Below are 25,198 nucleotides of genomic sequence, written 5' to 3'. Positions count from 1 at the left end.
AAAATGCATTACGGTGAACATTGACTGATTAGCATCAGTATAACATTTCATGAATGGAAAACTACATTAAATGGTTCCATTGTTGAATAACAATGTCTGTTTGTAAGGATTACTTGCATCAAAGAAATGAATTGATAATGTGATACTATCCTTCTTGGTCATATTAAGAAAATGAAACTTGCATATCGACACTACCTTTCAAATTCAGTATCGATATTGTTCACTTACCCATGGCATCAACTTTGATGTTTTTAACTGATTTTTTTTAGCATTGTAAACATTAAAACTGAATATTAAATAGATGAAAGTATTGAAAACATTGAAAATAGCAGTATTAAAAAAATTAAAGTTGAGTAATGAAAAAAATCAACTCAACAAAACTTCTGATTTCAACCAAGGACTATGATCCTTCTTTGATATTGTCTAAACTCTCTGTCCTTAATAAAAATTGAACTTAACAAATAAATTTATGTCTTGTATATGTCTACAATTTTTCTTCCAATTTTTCTCATACACAACTTTTAACTTGCTTTTCTTTTCCAACATCACATATTTTGAGAAGTTTATTTTAATTGATTTCTAAATTAAAGTTGCAAGATAAATATATTTATCCTATCAAATTCATCGATTTAGAACAAGTAACATTACGATCAGTAGTTCACGTATGGAAAATCTAACATCACGCATGTCGATCTATTTTGGATCATTTTGAAATGAAACATTAATTTGACACAACCATTTATGAATATTTTTATATATTAAACTTCTAGATTAATTGTTTGTTAACCAAATATTACGATAGGGCATGATAATTCAAGTAGCTAGTTTAGGGTTTTTTCCCCTAGAAAAAAGGCTTTGAACATATTACAATGAGAAATCTAGTAAATTTACTTGTGGGAATAAGGTCAGCTATCAAAATGCTCTCCTTGTTTCTTGGATTGAAGTATATTGATGCTTATAAGATGAAAACGTATTTGAACTTAAGTTTTAATTTGATTATAGTATGAGTAAGATAATTAGCACACTTTTTTAAAATGATAATTAAGCTAAATTTTATTTCAAATTAATCTAGGCAGTATATTGTATATTACTGTTGTGTATTATTGCAAGATGAGACTTAATGAATTATTGGCTTGCAGGAAGTAGATTTACCCACAAATGGAGCTCCTCTGTTCCATGGAACCCAAGGCCCTCTGATTCAATCATTGAAAAATATTAGAAAAATGGAAGTTGTGAAGTGTACGAACTTAATATCATTGTCAACTCTATCCCTTGCCTCAACAATTGTGTTGGAATATTTGACAATCAAATATTGTGAGAACTTGAAATGCATTGTAGAAGATGAGGGAGATGCTAGAATTCACATGAACTACCATTCCATCTTTCCAAAGTTGAAATGGTTACAGGTTTTAGACTCTGAAGCACTCAAATATTTATTCCCAGCATATGCTTTTAGACGCCCTACATATTTGGAATCTTTGAAGATCAATTGGGCTCCTAGGTTGAAATATGTATTTGGAAGAAGCCAATATGAAGATAGTCTGACTCATCAAAATCAGAATAACAAAACCCACATAGATTTCCTTGCTCTAATTGATATTTATATTTGTCATGTGCCAAAACTTGTAATTATTTATCCCGAAAACTACAATTTAAGATGGTTATCTCCAAAGTCCATTGTTTTAAGGGGGCTCTCAGAGTTTACAATACCTTTCAAAGAATTTTTGTTTTGTTGGCATACAGAACAACTGGAAGCAAAGGTATGACTCTTACTAGCCCTAATATATTTCCCTAGTTGATAAGTTGTATTTTAATAATATTTTTCACTACTTCATCATATTTTCTCTTAAAGCAGAAAATAATAATATTACCTCACTAATTATATATTTTCGTTAAACTGTAAGAGTTTTTTTTAGTTTATTTTCTATCTACATGTTTGAAAAGAACATTCGTATTCAAAATTCAAATGTATTTGTTTCGTCATAATGTTTATTTAATAGTTTCATTCATCCTAAAGTCTACTATATTTCGAATTGGCCCGCCCATTTAAAATTTTATTTTTGAAAAATAAATTTGGAATTGATGTATCTTTCACGGAATTTATAGACAATTGAGATGCGCGGACAAACTTTGAAAACTCTTGAAGTTTGGGACTCCAAGATAAAAGAAATTGTTAATTTGACCTATGTGCACATAAAGAAGAAAGGGAATGGTCTTGAACCACTGACATCAAGCTTACAAATATTGGTGTTGTAAGATCTAAGTAAGTTGGTGAATTCATGTGTGGGGCCTAAACATATCATATGCTTCCATTGTCTTCAATCGCTACTCATTGATGGATGCAAAAAGCTCGAAGTTATCTTCTCCACATCTATGGTGCAAAGCCTACCAATGTTGAAAGAACCATATATATCAGGCTGTGAAGAATTAGTTCACATTGTTCAAGAAGATTATGAAACAAATGATGATGATCATTCACAACATAAATCATGTTTTCCCAACTTAGAAGTTGTCTCTGTAAGTGATTGCGACATATTGAGGTACCTGTTTGCTATCGCTATTTTTTATATCCTTCTAAAGCTAAGATATTTGAAGATACTAGGAGGTTATGAACTTGAGCATGTACTAGTAAGACGAGGTGAGATGAAAGAGATGATCATGGAGGATGTGCTCCCACAACTAAATCAACTGATACTATAGAATCTTCCTAACCTCAATAGTGTTTGCTATGGGATTGATTTTCAAATTTTGAAAGGACGTGATCACACAAAAGTGGATGATTGTTCTAAGTTTTCTTTTCATGGTATGTATTAAGAGAATTAATTTATTCTTTAAAAATGAAAATTATTATATGAATTTTATTATAACCTTTAAAATTCCATTTTCAGAAATTTCAAGTATCCAACTTCAAGCGAGTCCCTAAAACAACAGATTCTCGCGTTGAAGAAAAACCAGAGGATAAGCTTTCTTCATATCAATCTTTAAACATGGGAGAAGCAACCCAACAATCCCTCACCAAGGTATGATTGATTGCTAATGGCATCATTTTACTTCTCGATCGGTCCCCATATGCTTGATTGTTTTAGTTTCGTGGCGATGGTCAGGAAATTCTGTCCTTTTTATGAGAAAAAGGGTTTGAAGATCATATTTAGAATGCCAACAATATAGCCACACACAATAATAGTCCGCTAAAATAGAAACTCCAGATTTGAAAAATCTAAAAACTATATTTAAACGTCTCATCTACTTGTAGAACACAGCCACGGGGGAAAGTATTAATGGAATGAGATTTAAGGTCCTTACGTTGGTCTACATGTTTTGTTGTATTTGACGGAAGAGCTTTGCCTCAACTTCGATCTCTTCTTCACATCCCCTCAGTTCTCTCGGTCTCTCATCTCTTTCTCTCTTTTTGCTGTTGCAACTTGTAAGAGCGAAAATGAATGTGAGGGTGCTTCTAAACCGAGTAGTTCCAGGAGAGGCAAGATATATTATTTTACTTATTCCTTGGTCCAATCTAATGAATCCCAATCCAACAAATCTGATGCTGTTCTTTTTGAACTTGGTGCACCATGTCCAAGGCTCTTTAAATTGGGCTATGCACTGGTCCCAATTCCTTTTTGGGCTTGGACACTAAAATTATTATGAGACACTCTATAAAGAATTCCCAATGGCACAGCCAAATTATTCAGATTCTATTTCATGTTAAAATTTATTCTGTGCCTCCTGCAAATAACACCTTTCTCTATTTGAATTCCCAAGATTCATTATTCTTAGTTTTGGAAGACAGATCTCATGAACGGTCCAAAATGTGATGCCTTTTTTAATTTCAATCAAGAACACTGCCATCCCATCTGGTTTCATGCACATTATAATGCCTTCTTTCTAATATTTTTATCTGCTTTATATTCTTTTGGCCTAGCTAGAGTCCCATATGTTGCACCAAATCTCAAATATACTTTGTAAAGAATGGGTTTTGAAGAAACCTCCCAATCGGTTTTCAACATTACACATGATCCCACCATCCTCTGTTTTAAAGCAAGTAAAACAGAGCTTTCTTTTGTGTTTGGATGATGATGATGATCGTAATAATAATTGCCTTTGTCCGACAATTGGGGAAAAATCAATTAAATCATTAATGAATCAAATATTATCCATTTTTAACTTCACAAATTTGTTCGTTTAATTTTTGATCTAACACAACACCAAAGTAAGGATTATGAAATAGAATAAATGTGGCCATCTTTAAAGTAATCATCTGTTTAATGGATTATGATCTTTCTACTTGTTACTCATAAGTGAAATTGTCGGCAATCAAAATAACTAATATATCTGTCTCCACTGAGCCAAAAGATTACAAAATAACGTCAAAAATGATGTCGATTCCTGCTATTAAAAAAAGTTAAACATTTATCCTTGGCAGTAACTTGGCATACATTGAAGAATATTTTCCCCCCACAAAAAATGAGCCACCCCATTGGTAAACAAAATAAAAGAAAACTCTGAGACCACGTTTGGTAGGTGGGATTGAGGGGGAGGGAATGGGAATGGACTAGGGATTGGGTGAAATTGTCATGTTTGGTAAGAGGGATTAAAGATTACCAGGGATTGTTTAATGCCACATTGGTAGGATTATACAATCCCACCTTCCCCCGGTAATGCCATTTTAATCCAGGGATTAAAAAGCATAAAAGACAAAAACACCCATAGTACAATAATGTTAAGACAAAATTACCCCTCTCATTTTTGCCCCATCTCCTCTCGACTCTCAATCTCCATCTTTCTCACGCCGCTCTCCTTCGTCGCTCACTCCATCGCTCAATCAGTTGCTCACGCCATCGCTCACATTGTCGCTCTCGGACACTTTGTTTATCTTCAATCACTGGTAAGATAAATGCTATCCCTATTTTTTTCAGTTTTCATCAACAATTTTTTGAATCTTCTTCGATTCACAAATTTTGGTGGATTTGGAAGATGGATAGCATCACAAACATGAATTCGTTTAATAATGCTGAGATTGTAAATAGTTTGTCAATGATTTTATAGTTACTGATTTGATCTCCCTCATCTGATTTGCCATGCTAGTGCTTCATCGATTTTATCTTCATCAGGTAGTTTTTAGTTTACCTGCTTACTGTTAATCGATTTTATCTATGCTAGATTACATTCACCTATATCCTGAATTATAAAACCGGTCCTCTTATATTTCATCAATTTCAAAAATATTTCGGTAACACCCATATGTTAAAATCTAAGAAGAAGTTAATGGAGCTTAATTATTACCCATCGGTCTAATCTAAAAGCACCATATATATATATATATATCCCAAACTTCAATGAAGGTAATATATGATTATATGCGTGCATAAAAGATGACAGGAAAATGTTGAAGAAGATGCAATAATTAAGGAAGTTTTTAGAATATATTCCAAAATAAGAAACAGCAGAATGACAGTATATGGGCATTTTCAGTTGTACTTGATATATACCTGATGTTTTATCAGTTAGAAGAATATAAAGGGACCATGCGAGTCCCTCATTTTTTCATGAAAGTAGAGTTCCCCAACTTTCTGTAGGTAGCCTGCCAGAAACTCTAGTTTCTTTAACTGATGAGGAGGCAGACGAGTTAATTAAGCTAAAATAGTGTTAGTAATTTTTGGCCCAAAAAAAAATAGAAATAGTGTTGAAAATTAGACTTATATATATTTTCGGACCAAACCAATTTAAAATGGCCATATATGTGTGTGTGTGTCGTCCAGGTGGCATAACAGCAACCATATGCATAAAGGGAAAGCTTCCTTAACGCCCACAATATGCTTAATTATAGCGATGAATGATCATTTAGTTGAAATTTAATTTAATTGTTCATTTAAACTTTGAGCAGAAAGTAACAATATAATCTCAACTTACTGGTTTTTTTTTCCTGTTCTTTTTGTTTTTGGGTATATATATTACGTGTATATATTCTGATTAGAGTAATTAATCTGTGTATATGGTTTTTTATTGAAGGATGAGTTTAGTTCAAGATTAGAGATTTTTTTTTTTAGTATCTCTTGGATTAATTCATGAATAATAGGTTTGTGACATTAGTAGATTTGTGATTTAATTGTTCTTATATGTGTATATTGGTTACACAGTTATGGCATTATCTGAAGAAAAGAGAGAACTATTACGTGTGTTGCTTTTGTGGGTGAGCATGGCTGAGGCAGTGCAGGGATTGTTTTTCTGTATATGTATGAGTATCATGTTAAGGAGACAACGAGTCAAACACATAACTTACCAAATGGACTTTTTTGCTAAGAGGTGTTATCTAACGAGAATGGTGTCTACTAGTGATGTGGCATGTTTCAACCTACTTAGAATGAATAGGACAACATTTGATAAGCTATGTTATATGCTAAGAGATGTGGTTGGTCTCAAACCTAGTAAGCATATGCTTATAGATGAGCAAGTTGCCATATTTGTACATATATTAGCACATCATGTGAAGAATAGAGTGATACAACATAACTTTGGAAGATCTGGAGAAACTATTAGTAGGTATTTCAACTTAGTGCTTAATGGTATGATGAGACTTAGAAATATGTTGTTGAAAAAACCAGAGCCTGTACCAGAAGACTCAAATGATGATAAGTGGAAGTGGTTCAAGGTAGACATACATGTTATATATTTATCATTAATTTTTAAAGATATGTGAAAAGTATATAATATGTGTTTTATTTGTTACAGCATTGTTTAGGTGCATTAGATGGAACTCATGTAAAAATGAGAGTTCCTTCTCTTGACAAGGCTAGATACCGAAATAGGAAAGGAGAGATAATGACAAATGTGTTGGGTGTTTGCTCACTCAATCACGGGAGCGGCTTTCCTCCTCTACCCTTACCATCCATTTCCCCTCCTCTTTGAGTGTTAAAATTCAAGGCTCCCCACTTTTTTTAAAAAAAAATCAATTCAGTATCCTAAAATAATTTTTAGTACATTTAATACTTAAAAATATTTTTTAGTAGTGGTCAGTATTTAGCCATCTGTATTCTAAACTATTTTTTCAGTAACATCCAGTCTCCTAAAAATAAAGGTTGAGCACTTTTTTTGTGAAACCAACATCTATTACTTTGAAGCCTAAAATAATTATTAGTATATTTAACGCTTTAAAATATCTTTATAGTAACACCCAGTATCTAGCAAGTTGGACATACAGTATTTTTTCAGTAGCACGGTGTTTTAAACTTATTTTAAGATAGTGGGTGTTATTACAAGAAGGTAATAGCATACTGAATGTACTGAAAATTAGTTTAAGATACTAGGTGCTACTGAAAAATAGTTCAAAATACAGCTTACTAAATACTGAGTACTATTAAAAAATATTTTTAAATATCAGGTGCACTAAAAATTATTTTAAGACACTAGATATTACTAAATAATGCTTTAAAGTAAAAGATGTTGATTTGTTAAAAAAAAAAAACAAAGAAACGAAAAGTGGAGAGTTTTGAATTTTAACACCCAAAACGGCATAGTTTTGGATAAAGAAGGAGAAGTGGATGGTAAGGGTAGAAGAGAAAAGCCGCTCCCCTCAATCACGGCCAACAGATATGAAATTGCCTCACTTATTTTCAATATCCAATCAAGAACAGGGGAATGATGCATGAGGGTTGGGCATTTTGGAGATGATAAGAACGTGAGAACGAAATGTTATTAAAATAAGACAATAAAAGCAAAACATGATTTCTTTGACCATAAATGGTAGCACAAAACTTTCAACTTGGTGTCATATTTGAAATTAAAACCAAGTAAAACTGCTGACATAGAGAGACATGCATTCACATTTTCATTCATAACTAGACCCTTTTATCATGTGGTGTTGGTTAGGGTACTAAGGATGCAAATGAAATTGTCGAAGAGGTATTATTCCAAAGGCGGCAAATTTTTCATCCAATTCAAATGTCATAGGAAAATACCTTAATTGTTTATTTTATGTCTATTTGGGTCATTGATCAAGAAAATTACTATAAAGTTAAACATATACATTTTCATATATAACATAAATAATAGGCAAAGAGATATATTTCTTTTTTAAATTATTAATAGGTTTATGACAACATATCACCGGATGACATGTAAATACCACAATATAATGATACGTAAGTAGGACCTATCAGTAATTAAATTTTTTAGCTGGAATTTTTCCACCTTTTCCCTTCATATTTATTTGAGCTATTGGTCAAACTAAACATAAAAAATAAGTTTAGAACAGCATTTCTTCCTAAAAATGGAAGTAAATAAAGCTACTACAAAATGCAAACTAATTCTTTTCTTTTTTGTTAATATAATCTTTAGTTCTTTAAGTTTGTCCTAATTTTAATTTTGGTCCTTCAAATTTGAAACTATAGGTTTTGGTTCTTTAAGGAGCAAAATGGTCCAAGTTTTTATTGTATTAGAAGAACCAATATTTTAAATGAAATGAAACTTGAAGAACCAAAATCTATAATTTGAAACTTGAGGGATCAAAACCAAAATAAGAGCACACTTGAAGGATCAAAAATATTAACTCTTTTTTTTTTTTTAAGAATGACAAAGAAGAGAATCCTATGTTCTAAATAGAACTAATTCACAAAAAAGGCATCTTTAAAAGTGAGACTACGATCCTTTACCTATACATTATTAGTCTTTATCCATGCTAAATATGGTTCAAACTTTTCGCTTTTATTTATCTTTCACACAGGATGAGCTGGGGGATAAAGATAAAAAAGAAACAATCATGATGGAATCATAATTACAAGAAGAAACTATAGGACATGATGTACAAGCTCACAAGGAAGAGGAAGAAAAAAGAGAAGGTAAAATATTACTCTCTCTGGTTCTAAATGTAGGAAATTAACAACGAATTCACATATATCAAAAACAGCTAATTTAGTTAACTATTTGTTAAAAAAATGGTTTCTAAGTTTTCTAAAATACCTTACTTTTAATCGGTTGGCATAGTTAACAAATGTTTGACACATAAAAGATTGGGGTTTTATATTTAAAATAAAAATAATTTCCTCAACAAACTCTAAAATTAAAAGGAGTAGCATATTGTCTTGTATGTAATATATCATCAATTACTTATTTTTGGCTTCACAGGTGGCTTGATAACTTTGCCACATCATCCAAGTGACGTAAAAGTAAAAAGATCTTTGCAGAAAGAGGAGCCTGAGACCTCCGTTCATGTCGGGACAAAATCAGATATTGTTGAGGATACACAGTTGTCACTGTCACCATTTTCTATCCCCTCTAAAGATGATGCCTTCTTTTCTTGAAGCCAATAATTAGGCTTCAACGGTTCCTGGAGCACAGAAATAGTTGATATGATAAATGTTAGGATTATAGTTTTGATGATAACAAAGTCAGAATATCAGGGTTAAGTATTTTGATCGATCAACTGATCGAGCAATCAATTATCGCTAAGGTTTCAGATAAATGATCAAGTGTAAATCGGGTCTATGGTAGCCTTTTTGATCGAAGAACTATTCGATGAATAGTTTATCGATAAAGTGATCGATAATCGCTAGTGTAAAAATCACATAAGAGTATGGGAATTATCGATAAGCTGATCGATAATATCAGGTAAACAATCGAGTTACTGATAAGAGACCCAAATCTGAAGTGTATTTATCGATCAAGTTATCGATAAATCAGTCATCAATAACGACTTCGATAAAAGGTAACACTCTACTTGTTCTGCACATTAGTTCTGTTACAAATTTATCGATCATATTTTCGATCATTTGTTTATCGATTACGTGCTCGAACTTTATGCTCTAACTCTCTGAATGCAGGAGATCAAATTCACTGATAGATCGATAATTTTATTGATCACAAAAATTATCGATCACATGATCGATAATGAATGTCCTTTTTAACTCTTACTCAGTTTTGCTACAGCTAAATTATCGATAACATTATCGATAATTTTAACTTGTTTGCTTAAATAAGTTTTTCACATAACGTGATCGATAAAGAGTCTGAGAATTGACATATTAGCATTAAGTTATGGTGAACTAATTTTCGATCAAGTTATCGATCACTGGTTTTTCGATAAAATGATCGATCATTCAATTCCCCGGAATTCATGTTTTTCACAAAACGTGATCGATAATCATTTCCTTTACCTTACAGGATTAAACTTCTTTCTTCACTATTATCGATCACTTGTTCGAATAGTTGATGATCGATCAACTGTTCGATCATTTCGAATAGCCTGTGTCTTTTCTTGATTATTTACATAACCATGTTTTATCGATAATATTATCCATCATATATTTATCGACAAGATGTTCGATCATCAATGACTGGAACTTCATTTCAATAACATTTAAATTATCGATAATCTGTTCGATCAATTATATGATCGATCACTTATTCGATCATGCAATGATTTCCTCTTCTATGATAATTCTTGGAGTCAATGATCCAACACTTGATCGATAATTTTGGTGATCTATTTCGAAAAGTCTTCATTCCGTTTATCGATAACTTGATCTATCATCAAGTAATCGATCATCTTTTCGATCAAACCAAACCGGAATGACACTCTGTTCTTGTTACTGATAAATGATTTCGTCACAAATCCTTGAATGATAAATTAGCCTTCCTTCTGTATTCAAGGTTAAAGCACTCACCACAAAATTCTCACTTGTTCTAAGTTTGAAATATGCAGATTAATGAAAACGAGTGCAACGGCTCTTCAACGGGATTACGTAGACTGCGACCTACAGTGTCAGAAACTCAGACGCATTAATGGCGGAGCTGTTAAAACCAGTGAAACACGCAAACGAAGTCACAACGGCTAGAAGCCCTTCCGTCTAACGGCTATTTAACGATATCAATTATAAAAGGCGCGAAGAGGCATTAATGAAGAGATTGAATACCTGAGCTACCATCTGCGATTATTTAGTTACGCATTCAATACTCTGTTTTTCACTTTACTACTGAGCATCAGTGTTTATCATTGAATTCACTCTGTAAGAGAGCCATTCACTACTCTTATTAAAAACTTGAGAGACACTCAAGAGTGTGGACTCTTGAGAAGGGTTGTATCCTTACGGGAGTAAGGGGGAGTGATTGAGCGATTCAATTACTGTACCGAGGCACCAAGAGCCCTGTCGATCTTGGAAGATAGTGAAATACTCAGAGGTGTTCTGGGGACTGGAAGTAGGTCACGTGGATTAGACCGAACCAGTATAAATCTTGTGTCTCCTCTCTGCGGTTAAAATTCTCCTTACTCTGACTCCCTGGTTTTATTTAATACTTGCACGCCTTTAGTTTTAAATTTTTGTAACTCACCCAATTCACCCCCCTCTTGGGTGAGATTGTTTCTAACAATAAAGTTGGAAGGTTCTGAGTATTTAATATTTGCAAAGGCACTCAAGACTTGCCCACAACTTGAACTCTCTACAAAAGATCGAAGTGCTCGAGTGTCACACATGTCCTATAGGGTATTGCTTGATATCTTGAACATTTTAACTACCAAGACTCCCTTCACAATCACTAAGGCAGACAAAAGGATACTGGTTGAACATTTGAAGGATACTTATACTTTGGGTTTTGATAAGGATTAGATTGAGTCTATAAAGGGTAAAGTTTTTGATAGAGAGGAATTTGAAGTCGATAGCATCCAAAATGTTCTAAAGGGTTTAGACAATGATCTTAAGAACATTGAGGCAAATCTTGAGGCTATTCGTGATGAAGAGGTAGAAGCTGCGCGAGTGATACAAGAGGCTCAACAAGAGCGTGCCAATATCATGGCCCAGCATGGTCATCTTTTGAAGACCTGTCAAGATATTATAGCACGAAGGCAACAATACTGGGAGATAATTGCTGCTAAACATAGGCCTTTTGGGGGTTTTTATTTATATGAAAGACTTCGTATTTCTATGGACTATGTAACACATAAAAATTAGGTGCAGTTGAAGTTTGAGTTTTTCCCAACAAGATTGCTCCCCGTTCATGCATAAACTCTTTATTTAAAAGTGGACTCCTGATGTTGGAGTAGACAGAAAAGAATTTTTTTTTTTTTTTGGTAGACAGAAAAGAATTTGATGTTGGTGTTTGTTTGTTAAGAATAATGTTTTTGTTTCTGAACATAGATCGCCTGACCATATAAAGCCACTAGTATGCTACAATTGTCTCACTATTTTCGTTCAGTTATACATTGTTAATTATTTCAAGAAGAAAAATGGTTTGCAATTGAAATGGATGAATACTATTGGTACATTTTCTCGAAGTTACAGAAATTAGAAATCGAGTGCAAGAACTTTGAAATTTTATTTCCATCAACAATATCTATAGAAATTGAAAATTTAAGGTCTGGGGCTATCAAAGATGCTAATGAGCTAAGATAGATTGTGGGGAAATACCATCATGAGGATCTGTCATCAAAGGAGAATCAACATAATGTGGCGTGCTTTAATCTTCCTGCTTTGAAGGCCCTCTGCTTGGATTTCACTTGAATGACACTAACAGCTTTCCAAAGTTGAAGCTATCATGAGGACACTTTATGTGATGACGACTAGACAATTTTCCCTGCTCTCGAAATACTACATATTAGAATGTCTCTTCAAGTCCATTAAAATTGGATATTGACATTTCTTCTATTTTAAGTGTATAAGATGTTTCAATGATTTTATAGTCTGTGATCATCAAACATCACAAAACTTTTACAAAGAATAAGGGTATGACTCTGTTATCAGGATGTTATTCTTGAGATGTTAAAAATATTAGGTGATCGTCTGATTCAACTGATATATCAACTGGTATATGATCACTAATTTGATTACTTTATGATTCCCTTTACATCGACTGGGATGTTGGTTGAAGCACCCCAAAAAAAAAACTTCGAAAGAAATTTCCTTCAAGAAAAATGATGTTAAAAAAAGCTATTAATGTGTACAAATTCTATTTTTGCAGAATAAAAAAAAAAGCAAGATTTACAAGTGACATAGGGTTATCTGACTCATATAATACATATTCCATGCTCACTCCCACCCACACACACAAAAGGCCATTGTCACTCTCTACCACATAGTTGTTCTCTAGTGTCTCAGTTTTGCATTTGCCTTTTGAAGTAATTGATCAACACACACACACACATTCTCCTTTTTAAAGCTATTTTGTGAAAAGAGGATTTATTTTAATGAAAAGTTTGCAGAAAACATTTTTTCTAATGGCATTATTTTACTATTTTCCCAAATATGATTATGTATATGAGAGAAGCTTGCGTTGGTGGGAGCCATTCTCTAGCACATAATTGTTTTCTCCGTGTCTTGTAATACAAAATGTTACACGAATCATTGAATTCGTTCTCATGTGGTTGTCATTTCAAAAATGCTAAAGCTATGTTTTTCCCCATTTCTTGAATGGATATTGAAAACGACATCGCATAAGTGAGTGAGGCAAATTCATCAATTACACAAAAGGGCAATATGGTGACCTTGACGTCAAAAATAAAGGAGCATACTTGGGGGTATATATGTAATTCCCCAAGTTTCCTGCCGACGTTGATTGTCTTCCATTTTTAAAAACGTTTACATTTACAACATGTACAATAAAAAGAAAGATGGATAGAGGCAACGGGTTTAAAAATGGAAGGTTACAGGTTTAACGTTGTTTGCAGCTATAAAATTTCTCTTTCCATGCTTGATAAGCAATTTTCCTTGTAATATAACATGTTTTGTTTGGAGCATTAATTTTTTTCCTTAATATCCCCAACTAACTATAAGATTTTCTAATTGATTAAACAAATTCTTCCAACTAATGACTTTTATTAAAGACAATTTTAATTTTTTTGGCCAAAAAATAACTAATTTTAACTAATTTATTTAAATTACATAAATTTATTAACAAGTGCATATAAATAGGATTCGGGGGAATTAGTTTTTATTATAAATTGAAGATATTCCTCATCTTAGTTACCAAAATGTTAAAAAAAAAAAAAAAGGGAATGTTTTTGCGGGGGGATTTAAAGTTGACTCTGTTTTTTGTCCTTTTAAAATTCCATTCTTGCATGCCCAATGCTAGTGCTTGGGAGCATATATTTAAATCCTTGATAATAACTCATATTCTTCTGTATTTTTGCCACGTGAGCTAATTGAAATGCCTGGTTGTATGCAAAATATTAATATGAATGTAATGCCTTATGTGATGCATGAAAAGAACATTGAGAAGAAAAAAAAATGAAGTAACACATCGTAATATTAAAAATAATTTTCTTACAATTTCACTATAAAAAAAAAGTACTGGTAAACACTTATCTTTTTCTTTTTGCCAAAAAGGTATTTTTTAAATTATACTTTTTTAATGTGTATATTTACTTTAAATGGATAGGTATAATTTTATAATTTTATAAAACTCTATAGGTATATATATAAGCAGTGTCATCCTCCTCTGCTTTGAAAAACAGAGGAGTCTGGCCTAGAGGCATACGATTCTAATACATTTGACGAGCAAATTTGTCAAGTTACATACACACACATATATATAATATTCGATGCATGGAAGATTTAATTTATTTTTTGGCCCCAGTTCTCGGACTAAGGCAAATATCATAAATTTTAGAAGTTTTACAGAGAATCATTGTAATAAAATTGCGTTCTGTTCTAGGAGTTTGAGGGACTTGTTCTGTAATTCACTCGATCTTCTCTGCTTTAAGGTAAGGGAACAAGACAAATACAACATCGCAAGTTACTACGTATAAGTAAGGATGGATAACTGAAGGATCAAATAATTATTGAAAAAGCAATACCGCACAATTAAAATAAATAAGTGAGTAATTTTTACGATACATACAAAATTAAACGAAATAACATAAACGCATAAACACATGGCTTGTGTAATTGAGCCACAGAGCATGGTGAGATCAATGTGTGGCGTCGCAAATCAGCTCAAAACCATAATTTCTTATATGTGAAATCTTTAACACGCACGAGAAATAAGAAATGTACTCCTATCTTTAATACAAGAGCCAAATAATTAATTCATGAATACTAAAAAAATTAGTTATATTAGTTATTTATAATAAATAAGTGTTATCTTTTCTAAAATGCTTTTATTAATCATGTGTACTAGATCCAAAATCTTTTAACATGTCTAATAATTATAAGGATTACTTCAAGAAAAAATTAATAAACATGAAGAACAAAGTAAATTGGGATTTTAAATTTAAAACCAAAATAAATCTCGGACTAGCTTTTATGTTTAGGAGCCAAGGCAGTGTTAAGATAATAAAAATGAGATGACAACCACTGCATAGAGAAAAATAGTTAACAGGAGAACAGAGGAAGGAATTGAAGGAAAAATAAATATCATAAAATCACTTACTCAAGATTACTCTCAGGTGAGACTTGTGCAATTTCTTTAATGTTCCAGAAAAACCAACGTAATTGGGTTAACTTTATGTTTTGTAGATAAGTGTATGTTCTTCATAAAAAAAATTAAAAATCAAAAAATGTAGATATTTTCTTGGGCGTATTAACCCTTGAGCGTAAAAACTGTTTTAATACCATTAATTTTTATTTATAGAATTACATGAATTTTATGGTATATCCTTCATTACATTTAACATTGTTGTAACACTCATGCATTACTATAAACAAAATTTCATAGTCTATAAATTAGATAAAATGAATTATAAGTACTTGATTCAACATTAAGATACATGTTGAGGACCTAGGACAACCTACATTGAAGTTTGTTTCAAATGCCACAAAATTTTAATCAAAATCTAGTATTCATATTGGCGAACACGTGAATTGGAGCTAACAAAAGAAAATACTCCTCCACTCCTTAATATAATACTCCTCCGGTCCTTAGTATAAGACCTTTGTTCAGTTATTTTTTGTCCTAAATATAAGACCTATTTCTTATATTTATCAATTTTTTTCTAAATTATCCCTATGGATATTCCTTCAACCATAATTAAGTAGAAGAGGAAGGGAAGATATTAAAGAAGATGATTATGGTGTTTTAGAAAAAATGTCATATTTTTTATAATTAACTAACTTACCTAACTTTCTTAATCTAATCAAGTTAGTTAAATAGGTCTTATATTAAGGACCGGAGGACTACTTAATTATTGAGTTGATTTTGATTCTAAATGTAAGACCTATTTCTCATATCTACTAATTTTTTCTAAATTATGCCCTATTAATACTCCCTCAATTATAATCAAATAAGAGAAAAAGGGAGAATATTAAGAAAGACTATTTCGTTGTTTTAGAAAAAATGTCATATTTCTTATAATTAACTACTTTACTTAACTTTCTTAATCTAATCAAATTATATAAATAGGTTTTATATTAAAGACCGGAGGAATATATAGCCTTAAATATTAAATGTGGAAATGATATTGAGTCAACACAAGAAAGATATAGCACATTAGCAAAGGAATTTTGCAACAGAATTTCTTGACCAAGCAATGAAAAATTCATCACAAATCAGTTTAGTGACGAAATTTGCACCAAAAATTCTGATGCTAATTATCTATGCATGGAATTTAATATTTCCGACACTAATGTCAAATTCTCTCACTTATTTCAGTGATAACCTATTCCAACTAGGCGACATATATTTTTTATTGATAATTCCATTGTAAAATTGGAATTGGTTATCCTTAAAGTTAACAATAAACATTTTGGTCATTAATTTCTGTTGTTAATTGTTTTACAATGGAATTAGCAATGAAAAATTACCATTGCTAATTTTCGTCCCTAACTATTTTGCAAAATAATGACGAAAATTTTTTATTACTAAGTTTTACAGAAGAATAATTTTTTGACGGATTTAAGAACAGAAATTTATTTATCGCTAAATTTAACCATGTAGTTAACAATAGAATTGCGACAAAATTAATTTTTTTAAAGAAGTTTTGTTACCTATTTTTGTAATACTGTGATCAAAGATCGAAGGGATTTAATTATTCATGGAACCTATCCTTGTAAATATTGTAAGAAGAACCTTTTTTTTTTTTATATATATACAAAAAATTTAAATGAATTAGATCTTAAGAGCTCATCAAGACTAAGGCATACCCACAAGTTTAGAGAATACATGCAAAGTTTTTTTTTTCCCCACACAGCACCAAAAAGTCTATGGCTCCTTATAGTACCTCTATGATTTTAAATATAAAATTAGTTAGATAGGTACTTTTGACTCAAAATTAAGAATTTAATTTATTTTATCTTTCATATTTATTATTGTTTTTTCAAAATAATTTTATCTAACATATAAATTGATATAAAATTTATTAGTTTTTTTAGTACTCCTCCAATTTTTAATGTAAGACATAATTATTAAGTTGATTTTGATCCTACATAAAACACCTATATATTTCTCCTATTTATTAATTTTTTTCTAAATCATCCCTATTGATACTTTCTTAACTATAATTAAGTAGGAAAGGAAGGATGATATTAAGAAAAATAATTATGGTGTTTTGAAAAAAAATGTCATTATAATCAAGTAACTTATTTAACTTTATTAATCTAATCAAATTAATTAAATAAATTTTATATTGAGCATTTGAGGAGTATTCATAATGGTGAACACTGAATTGGAGTTAACAAACGAAAATAGCTTCAGTATACAACATAACAAAGTTAAACCTTTTTACAATGTGGCGTTGGTTAGTGTGCTAAGGAAAATGCAGAGGAAATTGTCGAAGAGGTTATTACTTTTGAGATAGCAAAGAAGACAAATTTACCATCTGACTCAAATGTAACAGGACAATCTTCATCTTATCTCTTTATCTATCTAGTGTTTATTTTATTTTTACTAAGATGTTGATCAAGAAAATTACCGCAAAGTTAAACTTAATTTTTTTATTCTTAATATAAAACCTATTTAATTTTTTTTAATCCTCTCTCTCTCCTACTTGAAGCGGACAAGAGGTTGTTGGAAGGAAAATTAAAGGATGCTTGTTTTATTGGTTTTGACAAGGACTTGCTTGAATCTATTAAGACTAAGGTTTTCATTAGTGATGTATCCGAAGTTGATGGCATTCAAGAAATTCTAAAGGGTTTGGATAGTGATCTGAAAACCAACGAGGCAATAATTGCGGCTACTCGAAATCAAGAGGTTAACGCAGCTCGACTTGTGGAATTGGCTCAAAAGGACTTGAATGCTGCATTGCAAGAGCATGCAAATGTGATGGCAAATCAAACCCAGCTTTTTAAACAACGCCAAGACATTCTAGCAATGCAAAACTAATGCTGGGAAATGATTGCTGCTAAGAATAAACAATTTCGATTTTAGCTTTGATTTATTTGTCATGCTTCACTTTTTTTTTTGGTGATTAAAAATAAACCAATGTGCACTTGATGTATTTGTTGCGACGAGAATACTCCCTATCTCGACATAATGTTTGTAAGAAATATTGAAATTTTAATGTCGGTGTGGATGGAACTGAATGCATCCATGCTGTACTGATTTTTTTTTGGGCACAGTAATTTTGAATATGAAGTTATTGCATTATCATTATTATTCAAACACAAAAGAAAGATTTGTATTGCTTTTAAAACAGAGCATGGTGAGATCAATGTCGGATATCCTCTATTGAAATTTAGCTTGGTCAAGTAATATGGGACACACAGTCGCAAGCTAATTGAAAACTTATCCAAAATGGTAGTGTAGCCTCTCATACAATGTTTTATTACCAGAGGTAGATGTATTTCCAAGATCATATATCCACAAATCTTCATCAACTTGCCACTCGTTAGTGATGCCGAATCAATGTATTTTCCCTGTTCTTTTTGGATATTGAAAACGGCATCGTATAAGGGAGGCTAATTCCCTTCCATATACGACCGAGACCTTAACGTCATGTGAGAATCTCTCTTTTAATAAATCATTGTTTCTAATAACAATAATAATGATGATAATTTCTTTCTTTTTTGTGGGTATGTTAATTCATTCCAAAAGTAGAGCATAACTTTGCTATGCTTATAATTGAGAATGTAATAAAAGATGTTACTCCTCCGGTCCTTAATATAGGACCCAATTCTTGAGTTGATTTTTATTCTAAATATAAAACCCATTTCTCATATTTATCAATTTTCTCTAAATTACCCCTACGGATACCCCCAATCATAGTCAAGTAGAAGAGGAAAATAAGGTATTAAGAAAGATGATTATAGTGTTTTAGGAAAAATGTGTCACTTTTCTTATAATTAACTAACTTACCTAACGTCCTTAATCTAATCAAATTAGTTAAATGGGTCTTATATTAAGGACCGGAGGAGTATATCTTAACTTTTATATATATATATATATATATATATATATATTCCTTCTACTCACATGTTTAGCATCAATCCAATCTATAGCATAACATGACAACTCTCCAAATCATTCACAAGTGAAGAAGAGGTTGCTCGCAGAGCATAAAACCACAAAGAAAGCTCTGTCATGCTTGCTTTAATTTATTTAATTTTGAATATTAAGTTGTTGAATTTATTATCATTATTATTCAAACAACAAAGAAAGCTCTGTCATACTTGCTTTAAAACAAAGCATGACGAAATCAATGCCTGTTGTCCTCGGTTATTGTCAAGTAATGTTCAAAAAATAATTAACAAGAGAACAGAGGAAGGAAGAAAAATATAACAACATTAAACCACTTAATCGGTGGGGCATCTACAAAAAGCTTTGAAAATAGCCAAAATTGGGTTAACTTAGTATTCCACTTGTTAATCAGTGAGAAAATGTATTATTAATACCCGTGAGGATAATTGTTATTGTTAACAATTGTCTTTTTAGTTATTAACACATACTTGAAAAAGAAGATGAGGAAAATTTCATAACCAAACACGTAAAATCTCTTATAATGAGATTCTTTGAGACTTTTATTAATTTGATAATTTTAAGGATTTTTTATTTTTTATTTTTTGGGTCAGATCTTAATGTAATTTTTCCCAAAAAAATTGACGACATATACAATAAAAAGAAAGATGGACAGTGGCAACGCATTTATAATGGCATAAACGGTCTCTTAAAAATGAAAGGTTACATGTTTAATGTTTTTTGTAACTATAAAATATAATTTCTCTCTTTCCATGCTTCATAAGTAGTTCTCCTTATAATATAACATGTTTTGTTTGGAGAATTAATTTTTTTTACATAATATCCTTAACTAAATATAAAATTTTCTAATTGGTTAAACAAATTCTTCCAACTGATGACTTTTATTAAAGACAATTTTAATACTTCATAAAAAGAAACTAATTTTAACTAAGATCGGAGGGAATAGTTTTTATTATCAATAGAAGATATTCCTCATATAAAAAATTATGCTCTTACTGTTTCATAAGAAAAAAGTACTGGTAAACACTTATCTTTTAAAGTATACTATTTTTATTTATATATTTACTTTACATGGATAGTATTATTATAATTTTATAAAACTCTACAGGTGTATATAGAAAGTGTCATCCACCTCTGCTTTGAAAAACAGAGGACTCTGGCCTAGAGGCATGTGGTTCTAATACATCTGACGAGCAAATATGTGAAGTTACATATATATATATATATATATATATATAATATTTGAGGCGTGAATGATAATTTATTTTTTGGCCCCAATTCTTGGACTAAGACATATACTTAAATTTTTTATGTTTTACAGAGAATCATTGGAAATAAAATTGAGCTCTGTTTCTAGGGTTTGAGGGACTTGTTCTGTAATTCGATTGGTGTTCTCTGCTTTAAGGCAAGGGGACGAGGCATATATAACATCATAAGTTACTACATATAAGCTAAGGACGGATAATTGAAGGATTAAATATTTATTGATTTTCACCACTGATTTTCACCACAAAATATTTTTCTGATGGATTTAAGAACAGAAATTTATTTGTAGTTACCGCTAGAATTGTGAAAAATAAAATTTTTGTTAAGAAATTTTGTTACTAATTTGCCGTTTATAATAAAGGGGAAGGCATTTGCCGTTTGAAACGGAATTGAATTGACAAGGAGCAATCAAAGTAGATGGGTATTAATAGGAGGGCTGTATTTATAGTCTTTGCATTTTCTATATCAATGAAAGAAATAACCATATGATAGATACATAGGCCTGTTACGCTGATGCACCAGATATCAACATACGTATGTTATGCCAAATCAATAATCATACTAATCTCTTGAGACCAAGCCAATACATTCTAATCAATGTAGGGAGATATTAAAAGCCAAAAAAGGACATTTTTAAAAAAAATAATATTTTATATTCAATAATAATTGTATGCATTCACTGACAAGTTGTTGGTTGAGATAGTAAACAGATTCACTCTCTTAAAGATGAGATAGAAGCGCATTTATTAAAAGAGTTTTAATTTTAATGCTTGGCCCAGTAAAAATTAGTCTCAAATTCAAATTTATTTGAGGATACTAAAAACAAATTAATTGTATGTGTCCATTTTCCAAGTCCAAAATTTATATGCGATACTATTGACATCCAGTATATTTATTTTGCAAGTTTTAATTTGAAAGAATATGATACGGGAAAAAACTTTTTTTTTTTGGGTAAAAAAGGAGGCCTCCGGCCCAAAAAACATAGATACAAATTAACCCATGCCAACCTTATTCGGGGACACCAAAACCAATATCCTCGACGCACGTAAACTCCCCCCCCCCCCCCCCCCGCCAAAAAAAAATCCTTGCATTGGATCTCAATCTTGTCTTTCTCAAACCAGTGCTTTACCGTTTCAGGGACTCTATCCCAAACATGAACGCTGGCTTTCAACTTCAAACCCGTCTCGACCAGAATATCGGCACAACCATTCAGATATCGACTAATCTTGCATAGTTTAACAATCCAGTTCCTATAAAGCGGAGACTTGATGCGCTTTTGCATACCATTAGTAAAATCCCCTACCTCCTTCCCCTTCAATTTCCTAATTGAAATCTCAGAATCAATTTCAACAATAATCTTCTGATAGCCTTTTTGCCAAGCCAACTCCAACCCTTGCAAAAGGTCCCAACTTTCAGCTTCAACTACTCCGCAGATACCTAGATTTCGAGAAAAACCAGATATCCATTTTCCCTCTTCCCCTTGCAAAACTCCACTACAACTTGCAAGATCTGGATCGCCATTACAGGCTCCATCAACATTCAGTTTGACCCATGCAGATTCAGGAGGTTCCCATCCTTTCACCCTCTCCACAATGCAAGCCTTCAATCTGTCTGTCAATCCTTAGCTTTCGCAATTTCAGAGGCAAAGTACTAGATTTTTTGAGCTAGTTCACCACAAGATCCAAATGCCCCAGCGAACAGTCGAGAGTTCCTGTTCTTCCACAAATACCAGCAAGAAACCCCAAAGATGATACCCTAAGGTATATTTCTAATCTTCCTTTCTTCTTTCAAATTCAAAAGCAACCAATCATATATAGTCTTAGAGGGAAAAAAATGTTTGAAGCTAAATGTCAAATTCAAGAGTCTTCCAGACCTCCATCGCAAAGCTACAAACTCTCACAACATGAAAAGTAGTTTCTAAATAGCCACACACATCACAATCACCTGCTGCTCCCCATCTCTAATCTCTTAGAGCCATTGTATGGAGATTGTCCTGAGCCACAAGCCACAGAAAACAACAAATCCTCTTTGGCCCCTTTCATTTCCAAGTAGCATCCCACAACTTATCCTTCACACCCAAACAACCCCCCATTATGCTCCTATACTCTTTTTTGACCAAATAAATCCATTTCCACCTCTCCACAGTATCACATCACGTCCATTCTCAAAAGGAGGGAGAAAAGCCCGTAACTTATCTATAGCCTCTGTACTAATCAAATTTCAAAAATTTTCCCATTCCCATTCACTTTCATTGCTGACAACATCAGAAATAGACCAGTCCAAACACTTCTCCTCTATGCTTGTCTCACAATGATTAATAAGTAAGGTATCTTTATCCAACCATGCTTCAAGCCAGAAAGAAGTTTCTTTTCCTCCAACAACTCCTTTCCAAGAAAAATCATTTAGGATTTCCCAAACTACTCCCAAGTCCTGCAACAAAGGTGAGGCATTCTTTGGAGCTGGAAGGGTTGAAGAGAGCTCTTTTCCATTATTATACTTAGCTTTCAGCACTTCTTCCTATAAACCATTCCCCCCATTCCTCAATATCTAAGCAAATTTTAGCAAACAAGCCTGGTTCATAGCTTCCAACTTCAATAATCCTAAGCCTCCATTACTCCTTGGCCTCTGTATCTTCTCCCATCCCACTAAATGGATTTTGTGTTGATCCCCTTCATGGCCCCATATAAAATTCCTCTAGATTTTCTCTACTTCCTCAGAGATATTTTTAGCCAACAAAGTTATCATCATAGGATAAATAGGAACAGCTCTTATTACAGATTTAGCCAAAGTGATTCTTCCTACCAAACTTAGACAATTCACTTTCCACCGTGACAATCTTTTCTTTACCTTATCTATCATATATATGAAATTCTTGCTTCTTCCCCTGTTGTACGTTAGAGGAATACCCAAGTAATTTCCAAAATTCTCAGTGGCCGTAAATCCAAATCAATCACTTAACTTTTTCCTAGTCTTAGTAGAGACATTCTTAGAAAAAAGAACAGCCGATTTATTAGCATTTATCTTCTGCCCAGAGAGGGCGCAAAAATGGTTCAAACAGTTCATAATGACTTCCATTTGCTTCTTTGTAGCCACCCCAATAAGAATAGATCATCAGCAAACATAAGATGAGACACCTCTGGGCCATGTTTACCAAACTTAATTGATTCCCAATCTGCTTTCTGCCTGGCTTCTTGGATGATATTGGTCAGTTTCTCCACTGCCAACACAAAGATATAAGGAGATAGAGGGTCCCCTTGCCTTATTCCTCTAGTTGGACAAAACTCCTCTATCTTTTCACCCTTCCAAATGATCTAAATCAAAATAGAGGAAATACACTTCATAATCAACCCCCCGGAATTCCTCTTCCAACCCCACTTCCAAGAGGATGTCATCAATAAACTTCTAATGTAATCTGTCATAGGCTTTTTCTAAATCGATCTTAATGGAAAAAAAACCTGCTCCCTTTCATATTCTTCATCGAGTGTACCACTTCCTGGGCTACTACAATATTCTCTTGGATGTGCCTACCTAGAACAAAGCTGACCTGATCAAGAGCAACTACTTTCCCCAACACATGCTTAAGCCTCCTTACAATAATCTTAGTAACACATTTATAGACCACATTATAAAGGCCAATTGGTCTCATTTGCTTTAAAAATTCAGGTTTGTCCACTTTGGGAATTAGAACCAGCAAAGTTCTATTCACTTCCTTTATATCTTCCTTCCCCAACCACAACTTCTAAACATGCAAACATAACTCCCTTCCAATAATCTTCCACTCTTTCTGAAAGAAAGTGGCAGGGAACTCGTTTGCTCCAGGAGCTTTAAAGCCTCCAATAAAGAAAAGAGCTTCTCTAACCTCATCATCTAAAATCTTCCTACCCAATCCCTCTAACTCTTCTTCAAGTAAAGCTGGGAAAGAGACCTGAACATCATTATTATCAATAGGACTCATATTACCCAATCTATCTTCGGGGAACAAAGATTCCTTTGGTCTTCTACCTAATCCCCTTCTTCATTTTTTAGCATTGCCACTTTATTCCTCCTCCTTCTAGAGAGAGTACAAACATGATAAAATTTAGTATTTCTATCACCATCATTTATCAACTCGCCCCTTGACTTTTGGTACCACAAGACCTCCTCCTACAATAAGACCTTATCAAGTTCCTTTTGCAACTCACGTTTCAGATTACATAGTTGTCTACACGACCTGTTAAAGTTGCTTATCTTTTTCTGAATACTATCAATTCTTCTCAGAAACTCCTTCTTTTTCTTTTGAATATTCAAAAATACATTCTGATTCCATAGCAACAGTTTCTTTTCAAGAGACACAAGTCTATGCATCAGATTTACTTCATCCATCCAAATACCCTTCACAAAATCTTCAAACTCATTGTGAAGCATCCAAGCTGCTTCAAATCTAAAGGGTCTACTCCCTCTATTACCCCCATCTTCATTTAGGCAAAGCAAAAGAGGGCTATGATCAGAACAGCACAGTCTAATGAGGTTTTTGACAACTGCATTATGAAACAGTACCCTCCATCTAGTATTACATAGTCCCCTATCCAAACCTCTCAAACACCCTTTCATAGTCGGGTATGAG

At 32.4% G+C, this 25,198-nt stretch overlaps 2 long non-coding RNA genes across 2 annotated transcripts; one reads left to right on the top strand and one right to left on the bottom strand.

Annotated features, from left to right (window-relative positions):
- Nucleotides 1-87: 87 nt before the first annotated feature.
- LOC114744219 (uncharacterized) lies at nucleotides 88-23,655 on the top strand. Its single transcript, XR_003740069.1, has 3 exons — nucleotides 88-98; nucleotides 8,209-8,214; nucleotides 23,574-23,655. It is a non-coding gene; the product is annotated as an uncharacterized LOC114744219 (long non-coding RNA).
- Nucleotides 4,535-23,015, bottom strand: LOC114744218 (uncharacterized). The gene is made up of 3 exons (XR_003740068.1): nucleotides 22,881-23,015; nucleotides 12,686-12,689; nucleotides 4,535-4,549 (listed from the first exon to the last, which is right to left on the bottom strand). It is a non-coding gene; the product is annotated as an uncharacterized LOC114744218 (long non-coding RNA).
- Nucleotides 23,656-25,198: the final 1,543 nt, after the last annotated feature.

The sequence above is a fragment of the Neltuma alba genome, unplaced genomic scaffold (genome assembly GCF_004799145.2).
Source record: "Neltuma alba isolate B1F8T4 unplaced genomic scaffold, ASM479914v2 tig00004288_pilon, whole genome shotgun sequence".
Lineage (NCBI taxonomy): Eukaryota > Viridiplantae > Streptophyta > Magnoliopsida > Fabales > Fabaceae > Neltuma > Neltuma alba.
Note: the sequence above shows the minus strand (reverse complement) of the source record. Positions and strands in the feature narration are given on the sequence as shown.